Raw genomic sequence first — 13,168 nt, 5'->3', positions numbered from 1 at the left:
CTCAGGCCATTTTGGATTAGAGGTAAAAGTTATGAAAAGTAACGGCTTTCCATGTTTTCTAACAATAGCCATGGCATCTTGGTAATGCATATTCATATTGCGAGGTGAGCCTGGAAAACTGGAAGGCAGAACGACAATGCGACCAGGGCGTGCATTTTCTAGTTCTGCTTGACGCATAACATAATCATGTAAGCCAGCATATGTTTCAACTCGAAGCTGATGTTGGTGATTACGCAAAAACGCCAACCATGCACCCTCTATTCTAACGTACTGATCAACTAAATATTGTTGCCAAAGTTTACCTGAAGCATGAAGTAAGCTGAAACCTTCTCGAATCGTCATTCGATATCCAACGAATTGCAACTGTGTGACTCTGAACCTGCGACTTGTTCTGTAATCTTGCTCATGTAGTAGTGCTTCGTCGTATCCTGGCTCACCATAGGGAAATAAAAGAGGGTAAGCCAAGGGATCGCATAATCTATGTAAAGTTGAAATCGTGGTGCAATACTGTGTTTCTGAGCTGTGAGAAAATACTCTTAAATCAGGGCTTGCCGGTGGTTCACCATCCTCAGTTGTGAAAACGGCTGCAATTTCTGAGCAGTTAGGCAAATTATAACGCCGATTCGCATGACTACTGAAGAAAATCATGCTCACTTTGTGCGGAACTCGATTTGCCTGTCGTGCTCTCTATTCCTCCTCGCGTTCAACTTGTGCCATAAATTTATACTGACGGGCTAAGGGATTCACGGTTGATATCATCTCGTGTAGGCATTTCATCAAGGAACTATCGCAATTTGCATTCCTTTGTAGTCGAATGTCAGTGGCTTGGTCAGTATCAAGTATATAAAGCTGTGCGTATAATGAGTTTGAATCATTATTAGCATGAAGAGGACCCACTCGATGGTAAATTGATCCATGTATCCGAAAACAATAAGGGCCACGACCTGGTGGCTCTACAATTTTAGCTTCAAAAGATGCAAAAGCGAATGAGCTATTTATTTGTCTTATATTCTCTAAGTAATGGGACCGGAAAGAGTTCAAATTATTTTCAAAAACCCTTTCCAAAAAATCAGGTATGCGAGGTATCGGTATCTGCACTTTCCCACCGTGGCAGCATGTAAGGAATTGATTTCTTCCCTATAAAAAATTTTTCTTTATCAAGTTTACCAAAGTTTTTCAATAATGGAAAGTTACCTTTTCACATTTAAAATGTTTAGCATTGCAATGCAAACATATACTGGTTAAACCACCAAGCGTGTTATATTCTGCATTAAATGCTGGATCTAGAGCTTTTTTGTATGTACTTGTGCTTGCATGAATACGGACCTAAAAAACATGAAATCGTTTAAAACATATATTATATGAAGCGGAAGCAAAGAGATGTAAGTTTTCAACAAAAACCGATTTAAGCGCACAACCACTTTGTTAAAACTCAATTTTATTTGAAGGATAGACATGTACTCTTTTCTAGTACGACACATCGCGTGCCAAATGCCAAAAGGGTGTTTACAGCAAGTAGATGGATCCATGCCAAAAGCGTATCAAATAAAAAACTAATTTGTCTCTCTCTCTTCATTTTTTAAAACTATTTAAAATTTTGAGTTTTGCAAAAAGGATCAAACGCACACAAAATTTTTAAATACATACATGCGTTTATATATTGTAGTTCAATTGTCCCATATATGAACGAAAGCAAAAGGGGATGCTTCTACCAATCATATCCAATATGTGACGTTTCAAACATTTATCACTTACTTACTTGCTCTATTCCTCCACTTAAAGTAGGAACTCTTCTGCGAACTCTTCTTGGTCGTCCTCTAGGCATATTTTAAAATTAAATATGGATGTACTTTTTTCTTAAAATAAATTCTATTTTGCGTCTGTCCAAAACTCTTTCTAATTTGCACTGTTACCGTTGTTTTAAGTGAATTGACAAATTTCAAGTCAATTGTCAATTCATACCAATTATTGCCATCACAACAAAATTTTGAAAAAAATTCGCAACACCCGTTGGGACTATGTTCATGAATACATATTTATTAGTAAAGAGAACAAAACAAAACAAAACAATTATTGAGAATCCAAATGTATACAATGCTGTGCTCATTAGAAAGAGAGCTAAACAAAGCAAACGTAGTCATATATTTATGCGTATATTTGTGTGTCATCCCGCTCTGTTATCAATATGAAAATTTTGATAACTTTACACGCAAATATTTCATGAACAAATTAACCAATTTTACTTTTTATAATTTTCCGGAAATATTCTCATCAAAACCTTTCTTTTGATATATATTTCATATCTGTACATATTGTAGTTTAGTCAGAATAAGCGCCATGTTTTAAAATAATACTATAGATTATATATTTTTATATGTATTTTGAAACACATATTTTTTTGTAATAAAGTTTTGCAAAGGACCACTCGTACAGAATTGTTCAAAGATTTAACGAATACTATCGATGAAAACAGCACAACAGGTAAGCTGCAATAATTTTTTTAGGAATTAATTTTTTAGTTTATCAGTATATAATTATTAAATAAATTATTCACAGATAATTCCGATGACTTCGAAGAAGACGAGTATTCAAGCTGTGATGAACAGCTCGATGAAGACACTAATTCTGACTTTGAATAATGTTTTTTACTTTTATAAATACTTAAATTAAGAAACAAAAAATATAAGTTAAGGCAGCTACCTGACTGCAATACGCTAGCAATGCGTATCCGATGACACATGCGCAGCAGCGTTAGTATATAACCGCCGCTGCACCGTGTGAACCGCTATGTCAGCAAGTTAAGGCAGCTACCTGACTGCAATACGCTAGCAATGCGTATCCGATGACATATGCGCAGCAGCGTTAGTATATAACCGCCGCTGCACCGTGTGAACCGCTATGTCAGCATTATGTTAGATTAAGAATTAGGCTTAGCTTAAGTATAATAATAAATTGTCAAGGCACTTCAAGTTCTGAACTGAAGGTAACCACAACAGATTTTTACTTGATCTGGATTGGAAAATAGGAGTAAGTATAATTTTTTGGTGCTCCCTGAAGGGAGCACCTTAACTGGCGCCCGAACAGGGATCTCCGCAAAGGAATCCTTGTGGTGTAATGGAAGTGGCAAAAAGTGAAGGTGAAAAAGTGAGTGCGCCGTGTTATAAAAAAATGTGATGAAATACCATATAATAAAATGAATGGAAAATAAAATAAAATCTTATAAAATAAAATAAATCAAATTATAATTAAAACCAAATTAAAATTAGACAGGAAACTAAAATTGGGATCATAGCTAAAGTAAATTTTTTAATGTAAATTAACACAAAATAAAGTAAGTTCAAATGAAATTTAATTTAATAAATAAATTAAAAAATGGAGTTAACAAAATAAAATGAAATTAAAGTAAAATAAACTAAAATAAAATATAATGATATGAAATAAAAAGTAAATATAAATTAAAATTAGAATTAAATAGAATTAAACAAATTAAGTAAATGTAATTAAAATTAAAACTATTGTAAAAATAAAAGTAAACAACTTGAGTGAAAATTAAACAATAATAGAAGATAACTAAACGGAAATTAAAACTGAATTTGAAATAAATTCAAATTAAATTAAATTAAGTGTTAAACAAAAAAACTCTCGACGATTCACGGCGCAAAAGGAAAAATCACGAACACTTGAAAATGCCCTTCCGCAATGTGAAGCCGCACTTGTGCAAAATAACAGCCGCAATGCGGGCTTCACAAAGGATTTCCCTGTTTAGTAAGGGAATATACGGCAAAATGGAGGTGCAGTGAAGGGTGAATGCTCGGTGAAAGTAGGTTTCTTTCTCTTTCGAATAAAAAAAAATAATTATAAAATAAATATAAAACTCGAAGTATATTGTTCAGCGATTCACCACCTACGGGGAGACCCTCCTGGCAATTTACTCACGAGGACGAAAGAAAAATTGCTAAATTTGTCAATCAAATAAAACAGAATATTACTTATAACTGCACTAGTGCGATAAATAAATGTAAAACTCGGAGTATATTGCTCAGCGATTCACCACCCACGGGGGGACCCTCCTGGCAATTTACTCACGAGGACGAAAGAAAAATTGCTAAATTTGTCAATGAAATAAAACAGAATATTACTTATAACTGCACTACTGCGATAAATAAATGTAAAACTCGGAGTATATTGTTCAGCGATTCACCACCTACGGGGAGACCCTCCTGGCAATTTACTCACGAGGACGAAAGAAAAATTGCTAAATTTGTCAATGAAATAAAACAGAATATTACTTATAACTGCACTAGTGCGATAAATAAATATAAAACTCGGAGTATATTGCTCAGCGATTCACCACCTACGGGGGGACCCTCCTGGCAATTTACTCACGGGGATGAAAGAAAATTGCTAAAATTTGTGAATTAAATAAAAGAAAATATTACTTATAACTGCACTACTGCGATAAATAAATGTAAAACTCGGAGTATATTGCTCAGCTATTCACCACCTACGGGGGGACCCTCCTGGCAATTTACTCACGAGGACGAAAGAAAAATTGCTAAATTTGTCAATGAAATAAAACAGAATATTACTTATAACTGCACTAGTGCGATAAATAAATATAAAACTCGGAGTATATTGCTCAGCGATTCACCACCCACGGGGGGACCCTCCTGGCAATTTACTCACGAGGATGAAAGAAAATAAAACAAAGTGTTACTTGTTACTGCACCACAGCGATTTTTCGTCTGCGCTCGGTGACATTAGAATTGCCACAGGAGGCCGTATGCCTACGCCTACTAGGACGGACTCCTGCGACTATAATGTCGGTCGGTTACAGTCTTGTGTGCCCGCAATAGTAGTCATGCTACACCTTCCACATTGGAGATTGCATGGGGCCAAGTACTGGGTGAAGCAAGCTGTGCCTTAGTAGGTTGTCGCAATCTGAATGGGGGTAAATAAAAAGGATAACATAGCCCTTCCGTGACCTAATAACAAAAAAAAAAAACATAAGACTTTGCTTTCCTTATAAAAAGAAAATATATTAAAAAAACAAAATAAAAATTTTTTAATTATTGTAACAAATATATTAAAAAATTAAAAAAATAGTAGAGAGTCATACAAGATAAAAACTCGTGTATTCTCATCTACAGGAGAGAGAGTAGAAAACAAAAGGAAAACCAAAACGGAGGAAAGAACCGAAAGAATCCGAATGGAAAAAATTCTGTAAGGAAGCAAAGTCAATTAAGCAAAAAAACAAATCCGTGCCGTGCCGTGCCAATAAAAAAAAAGAGAAAAAAAAATGACATACAGTAATTTACGCCAAGATAAGAGTATGAATCAATATCCAACCCTCACGGAGGTAGATCCTAGTGCCACAAGATTCAGGATCATGATGAATCGATATTCGGGCTATAACCTTCGTTTAAATAAAAATAGGTCTAACGTTTTTAACAATGTGGAAAGAACCCCCATGCAGGGGAAGAACAGAGCAAGTGTATTTAATTTTTGCGCACACTAAATATGTCCATATAAAGACAAGTAACAAAAATTGGGAAATACGAGAAATATGAAGAAAGTATAGAAAAATGTGGCAAAATTGAAGAAAATGTGAAAAAAAGTTTTATAATTAAAAAAAAAAAACATATATATATATACAATATATAAAAATGGCACTTTAAAAGGCACATTCAAATTAAAAATACAAATATTTTTTGGCACGTTGAAATAAAAAATAAATACAATAAAAATAACTCTCTCAACCCATAAAATTGGTGGATATTCTTTGAATATCGGGGTTCGACTCCTCATGGGAATGATGAAATGAATAGAAAGCATTTAAGAAAAAGAATGGCACTTTAAAGAAAAAAAAATATAAATATTTTTTGGCACGTTGAAATAAAAAATAAAAATAACTCTCTCGACCCATAAATTGGTGGATATTCTTTGAATATCGGGGTTCGACTCCTCATGGGAATGATCAAATGAATAGAGAGCATTTAAGAAAAAGAATGGCACTTTAAAGAAGAAAAAAAAAATTATAATTAATTTTTTTTTTAACTATTAAATTGCAGGTAGAAAACGAAATAAGAATTAATACACAAAATTTGAAAGTAAAACTAAAATTTAAAAGGAAAATAGAACATATTAAAATTTCCTAGAAGCTTAAAGCACTACAATAGTTTTAGGAGAAATTATTATAAGAATATCTTTAAACTTGAAATTTCATTGCAAGATAGGCTAATGCTAATTTTAAAGTAAAACTAAAATTTAAAAGAAAAATAGAACATATTAAAATTGCCTAGAAGTTTAAAGCACTACAATAGGTTTAAGAGAAATTATTATAAGAATATCTTTAAACTTGAAATTTCATTGCAAGATAGGCTAATGCTAATTTTAAAGTAAAACTAAAATTTAAAAGAAAAATAGAACATATTAAAATTGCCTAGAAGTTTAAAGCACTACAATAGTTTTAAGAGAAATTATTATAAGAATATCTTTAAACTTGAAATTTCATTGCAAGATAGGTTAATGCTAATCCCCGGCTCAATCGGATTCAGCATTTTTCAATATGAATCCCCAATTGTTACGGTGGAGCACGGTAGCAGCTATGTCATCGGCGGCCATTTTAAATTAATCCACGCTATTGACCTAAAATACTTCGACACCGTGTTGGCAGAATTAACAACTCTGTCCAAGAAGAGGATCGGAAAAGAAGCAGCCAAATCACTCATCGACTTCCAATTAAACCAAACACGTCTGCGCCTCATTGAATTGACAGGAGAAAAAACAAGAAAAACACGATCCATCAATTGGATTGGAAACGCATGGAAATGGATTGATGCCGCAGATTGGGATTATATCGTTAAAAACCAGAACGAATTGATGACGAATGACAACAACCAATACGTCATAAATAAAAAGTTATTTAATGCAACGCAGGAAGTAATCCAGATGACAAACGACATGGTAGAATACACGAACGCCCTTGGCAGAAATATTAATGCAGAAGGTTGGGGTGCAATTATATTCAATAAGGTTCTACTTCTAAAGGAGCAAGTATCAGAAATCGTACGTGCAGCTCAGATGGCGAAATCCGGAATTGTTGATACAAACCTATTGGATAGAGAGGAAATAGAAAGAATACTTTTCGAAGAAAATGCCTTACCATATCAGAACCTGGTTGAAGCCGCAGAATACGCAAGCCCGCTCTTTTACTCCAACGGCACCCTTCTTCTCTATGTACTTTCGGTGCCAAAAGTCAAACCTGAACAATACCGGCTTCTGTTAGCTAGACCTACAACATTGGACGGCAGGCGCGTAGTTCTTGAGTACAGAAAAGTCCTTATCAACCGAGATGAAACTTATGGCGTGACGACAAACTGTTTCTCCATTAACAATTCCACTATCTGTGACAGAAGTTCAACAGAAAGACTACCAGAGAATAGTTGTTTGCCAAGGTTGATCAAAGGAGGCAATGCCCGTTGCCAGTTCGAGCCCGATAAGGGCACTACTATAGAACTCATCGAGGAAAATACAATGTTCTTGACTAATTTTCAAGGGATAGTGTGGGGCAAAAACCAAACGGCAACGCTTAACGGCACCTTCCTCATTCGCATTAATAACGAGACGGTGCATGTGGGCAATCAAACATTTTCGAGCACGATTGCTAGAACTTCACAAGTACTATGTACCATCTGTTTTGTCAAATGTCACAAATGATGGCTTAAAGGTTAGCTTATCCTACATTCATGGACTCAGTCTGGACAACATAAGTCAACTTAAGAAGCTTTCCTGGAACTTTCACCTCTCTTGGGCAACGGACGGAATTGTCCTTATAATTTTAGCATCAGCCTGCTATATGATCTGGCGGAAAATCACCTCAGGGGTAGATATACCCAGAATTGTCAGTGTAGCTGAAATCCATCAACTTCCTGTTTCCCCCGCCATAACTGAAACCCCCCGGCTACAACGCTGTCATCTGCGGGACGCAGATTTTTAAAGGGGGAGGAGTTAAGGCAGCTACCTGACTGCAATACGCTAGCAATGCGTATCCGATGACACATGCGCAGCAGCGTTAGTATATAACCGCCGCTGCACCGTGTGAACCGCTATGTCAGCAAGTTAAGGCAGCTACCTGAATGCAATACGCTAGCAATGCGTATCCGATGACATATGCGCAGCAGCGTTAGTATATAACCGCCGCTGCACCGTGTGAACCGCTATGTCAACATTATGTTAGATTAAGAATTAGGCTTAGCTTAAGTATAATAATAAATTGTCAAGGCACTTCAAGTTCTGAACTGAAGGTAACCACAACAGATTTTTACTTGCTCTGGATTGGAAAATAGGAGTAAGTATGAAAAAGGGGCCAAGTGGTTGACCCCCAACTTTAATTTTTTGGTGCTCCACGTTAACTTATATAATATCACTACTTTGTTCATTAACTTTTGTAATGAATAATAAAAAATAATAAAAATAAAAATTAAATAAAATGAACAGACAGGCTATAGCAAAAGATTTATTATTAAATTTATATTCAGAGTTAATTACAATTTTTTGTCATAAATTACTAAATTAAAAAAAAAAAATCAAACAAGAAAAATACAAGTCAGAATTTAAACTCCAAAATTACTATTTGACAACAGCATGGGAACTTTAAATCACGTGACCCCGCCAAAGCCAATCACATTGGAGTATTATTCGACGCAGAAAGTTGCAGATATACGATCTCACTCGCACTTAAGTGTAGACATAGCGCAGTTCACTCGCACTCACGAAAATATTGTCGAACACCTGGGAGGTAGAAAGTCCCATCAGAACATTTTCTCTTTTTGGGAGTATTTTTTTTAAATTATAAATAAATATGGTAAAAATTTCAACGTGCCTCAAAAACGTTTTTTCACTTTTTAAAATATTATTTTGCAATCATCTGGCAAAGTTTCAGACCCAGCCAAATAATCTGGCTTTTTTCCAAACCTTCAATTTTAACATATTAAATTTTCAAGTTTTTTTTTAATTTACGGATTGGTTTAGCCCCGCCGCCCCTTAGCCAGGTCTGCGTTTCTGTATTTATGTAACATAAAAAAAGTATTCTAGATGAACTTCATTGTGTCTCAAATACCTGCTCAAAAATGCTTACCAGCTCTTAGACTTTAAAGAAAGAATTCACTGTAATCAGCTCTGTTAAAAACTTCAGCACACTACACACATTTTTGACAATTCTCACTATTCGTTACCCCATGCATAACGTTCTCTGCTTCTTACTTCACAAAAGTGAGATACGCAACAAACAAAATAATTTTTTGATCGAGATTATGGCTGAATATTACTTAAAGTACGTTCACATATGTATTAATTACCAATAAATCCACAAAATTAATCCACCCGTTCACATAACATAAGGCAGATTACCTGCAAAATTGGCAATCAGCTGTCAATACTGTTGTGAAATGTTTTTCTTCAAAGAAATTATTTTGGTGGAATATTTCGGTGTTTTTGGTTTGTTTAACTATTATTAACGATATGAACAAAAGGCAAGGAGAAGGAATAGATTATTTCATTGCGCAATTGGCTGCTAATAATAAACAGTTGGAGGAAATCCGTAAACGACGTTTACTGAGGTTTCAAAAAATTATGGCAGCAATACGCATTTAAAATTCGATATTACATTTTATAATAAGTGATAAGAAGACACACGTTTATGGACACACACTTTTTTCTCCTATATAAATTCATAGTTAATAATACCTAACAAACATTTTATTAGAATTATGTCTACAAACCCGTTTTCTTTGCTGTCATCCATTTTATTTAGTTTTTTATTTTGACGTTTTTCTTTACACGCGTAAAAATAATGATCTATTACACAGAAATCACAGGGTTGTATGCCAAAAAGTATGGTTATTATCTAGGATTATTTTATAATCTCAGATTTTGGAAGAGAAAGTTTGTATGGGGAATCCCGCTTTTTAATTACGAATTGGGAGTTAAGCACGAAAAAGTAGATCATCTACTTATATGTGAACGTATTTTTAGTCAATGATTCAATATAGTCTTCGCGTTATGCACACAAAAACACCAGTAAGCAGATATGTAGAAATATGATATATTGGAAACACGATTGGACATAATAGTAAAATTTTTAGCAACATCTAAGGCGTTTTTTTGCGAAATGTCTTCAATGGAACTGTTATATGTATAACAAATTTTATTCAGCAAGGATAAGTCGGAGTTTTGACAATGTTAGTAACAGTAATTTTCTTTATGTGTAGTAACTGCGAATAATTTGTGTGTATGTGTTCGATCTTATGTATACCGATTTTATATATGCGCTTATAATATATAATGAAGTTTATTTACGTTTAATTTCTATTTATTCATTTACATTTTGTATGCAATTTTCGTTAAACATTTTTTTATTCATTCGTTTTTGTTTGCTTGATCTATTTATAGAAATTCGTAATAGGTTATTCCCACGTTTATCGCTCTGAACAACTCATAATATTGAACGCATATACATATGTATATATTATTGGTTATAACAATTTAAAGTTTGGAATTCAATATATTTAATTCTTAGCCACGCTATTAATAGTCGTAATTATTATTCACTACTTTTCACAATTTTTTATATGGCTTTGAATATAGTAATCGATTAAATGACTCGATTAGAATAATAATATTTATTATATGCTTATATATTGTTTTTGGTTTTATTTCTTTAAATTTGTATCTGGTATATAACAAATACGTAATTTCAAGGTGGGCTTATTCTTCGATTATTAGTATAACCTATTCATATTTAATGTTACTTTTTACCATTTATTCGGATTTGTTTAATTTATTGTTATTACTTTACGATTTTTTGCGCTTTCGCTATAGTGGCCATAAACTCTTTAGCCGTACGCAGATAAAATTAATGATTTAAATGTATCATGCATACGTGAGTAGCACGAGTACACTTAAAGTTACTATTGCAAATTTACCAATGTATAATAAGCATGTGAATTGCATACATTTCTGACTGCTTACTAAACTGCGAGGCACTCTCATTGTTTTACACAACAAAAAGTCTTGATCATAATTATATTTTTTTAATGCATGTCCATAGAGATAAAAGCTAAAAATATACCTATGAAATTTAAATAACTTGAATAACCTTACGTTGTGTGTACATGAAAATTACTGAGATGGGATTAAATTCAGCTGTATAGAGCAAAAAATATAAACCCCACCCATATGTCCCCCCTATTTTCGGATATGTTGAAGATATAGGTAAAATAAAGTCAGCAAAAAAACAAGAAATCTGAATTTGAGAAAAATGCATACTCCCAGGATATATATGCTTATAGCTCATAATGATTCAACAAATGAGACAACAACAAATAGTAATTCTAGATCAACACTAGAATTATTTTGGATTAAAAAGCGAGGATTTGTTTCTAAGCATTAGCTGTTCTTTAAAACTACTTCACTTTTGTGACCTTTGATATTGGAAAGTTATTTGAAATTCCTCATAAAACAGATGTCATAAAACCTTACTTTCCTCCATTTTGTAGAACAACACCAACACCGAAGAAAAAATGCACGTGCCATTATATACTATATGTACTATATATATATCTATTACGGCGGGTCGATTTCAAAATCGCTCATTGCTCTGTGAAAATCGTATTCTAGGGATCAAAATAAGAAACTTTGCCGAAGGAACCATACCTCTAAAACGAATTCTGATGTCCCCCAATTTGGGTCGAACGAAAAATCCCACTTTGACCCATTTAGAGTGCTCCAATCGAGTCCAAATGTATGACCGACCCCCACTAACTTTGGACGGCCGATCCACCCATGCCAGTGCCACATCCCCTGGAACTCCCCTGGGGGGTTCCCCATACAATCATTTCAAAGTATCACCATTTTTGGCCTTTACATTAGAAAAGAAACTAAAAAGTTCGACCCAAATTGGGGGACATCAGAATTCGTTTTAGAGGTATGGTTCCTTCGGCAAAGTTTCTTATTTTGATCCCTAGAATATGATTTTCACAGAGCAATGGGCGATTTTTTTGCCTCCCCACAAATCGACCCGGCCTAATATCTATATAGGGCTATAGGTAGATTTCGCCGAAAGAAGTTGTAAACAACAATTGTTAATGCTAGATGAGATTACCTGGCTGGGAATCTTGCAAAGGTTTACCTTAAACAAATTTCTGAAAGGCAAATTCCGGCTCTTCAAAATTTATGAATTACGCGTCTGCGTGTACTAATATATATACAAGGCTATTATAGTTTTGTTCACATAACTGTTGTTTGTGGCAGTATAACGGAATAGAGGATATTTATCAATATGCTTTAAATCGTGAGAGTAATCTATTTACTCAAGACTGTGTGTACATTCATTTGTCTGTCCATATACATACATATGTATATAACGAATAACTCGAGTAAAAAATGACACATGTCATTCTTGGCATAGACATGATTGATGTTAAAAATGGTCAAAATCGGCCAGTCATTTATGTAGGATTTTTAAAAAGTCAAGAAAAAACAGCATATCAGCAATTACTAAATTGGTCAAAATAGGTAAGAGAAATTATATATTTTAGTAAACGGTTGTGAAGCAATCAACTGTGTTTTTTCTATAAAAGCTATTTATCAAACTATAATATTTACTGGGCTGCGCTAGGGACATTATTATCTTGTCGGTAAGCATCGCTGGGACCGGTATGGCCTGGATTCAAAAATTGGAAACATAACACGTCCTGAATGAAAAGAGCAAATATTTAATATACATGTATGTTAAACCACAAAACTGTCCCGTGCCCATTGAATTCGTCAATTGAAATTTATCACATACCTTAACATCAATTGAAGTCTTTCCGCAGGCTTCAGGCGACATGGCTTTTTAACAATTTCAAAAATAATCTAGAACAAAACAGCTTAATTCGGAATTATCTCAAGAATTAAGAACAACTAATACTGATTAACTACTAGATTTAATTCTCATAACTTAAGCGGATTAAGGGAGTTTTCTATGACAACAATATCTATTGTGAATGAAAAATTATCAAACTTTTAAACATAAGAACAAGAAAGACTGGATGGAATGCTAGTTTGCACGTTCGATTATATAATATTACATTATTGTGTTGATGTTTCGGAGCTGTTTGAGAAA

The 13,168-nt window shown here is 33.9% G+C and overlaps 1 pseudogene; it reads right to left on the bottom strand.

Annotated features, from left to right (window-relative positions):
* The window catches only part of LOC129250592 (uncharacterized), a 58,155-nt pseudogene extending 45,263 nt beyond the window's left edge, over positions 1–12,892 (bottom strand).
* Positions 12,893–13,168: the final 276 nt, after the last annotated feature.

Source organism: Anastrepha obliqua, chromosome 6 (assembly GCF_027943255.1).
Source record: "Anastrepha obliqua isolate idAnaObli1 chromosome 6, idAnaObli1_1.0, whole genome shotgun sequence".
Taxonomy (NCBI): Eukaryota; Metazoa; Arthropoda; class Insecta; order Diptera; family Tephritidae; genus Anastrepha; species Anastrepha obliqua.
Note: the sequence above shows the minus strand (reverse complement) of the source record. Positions and strands in the feature narration are given on the sequence as shown.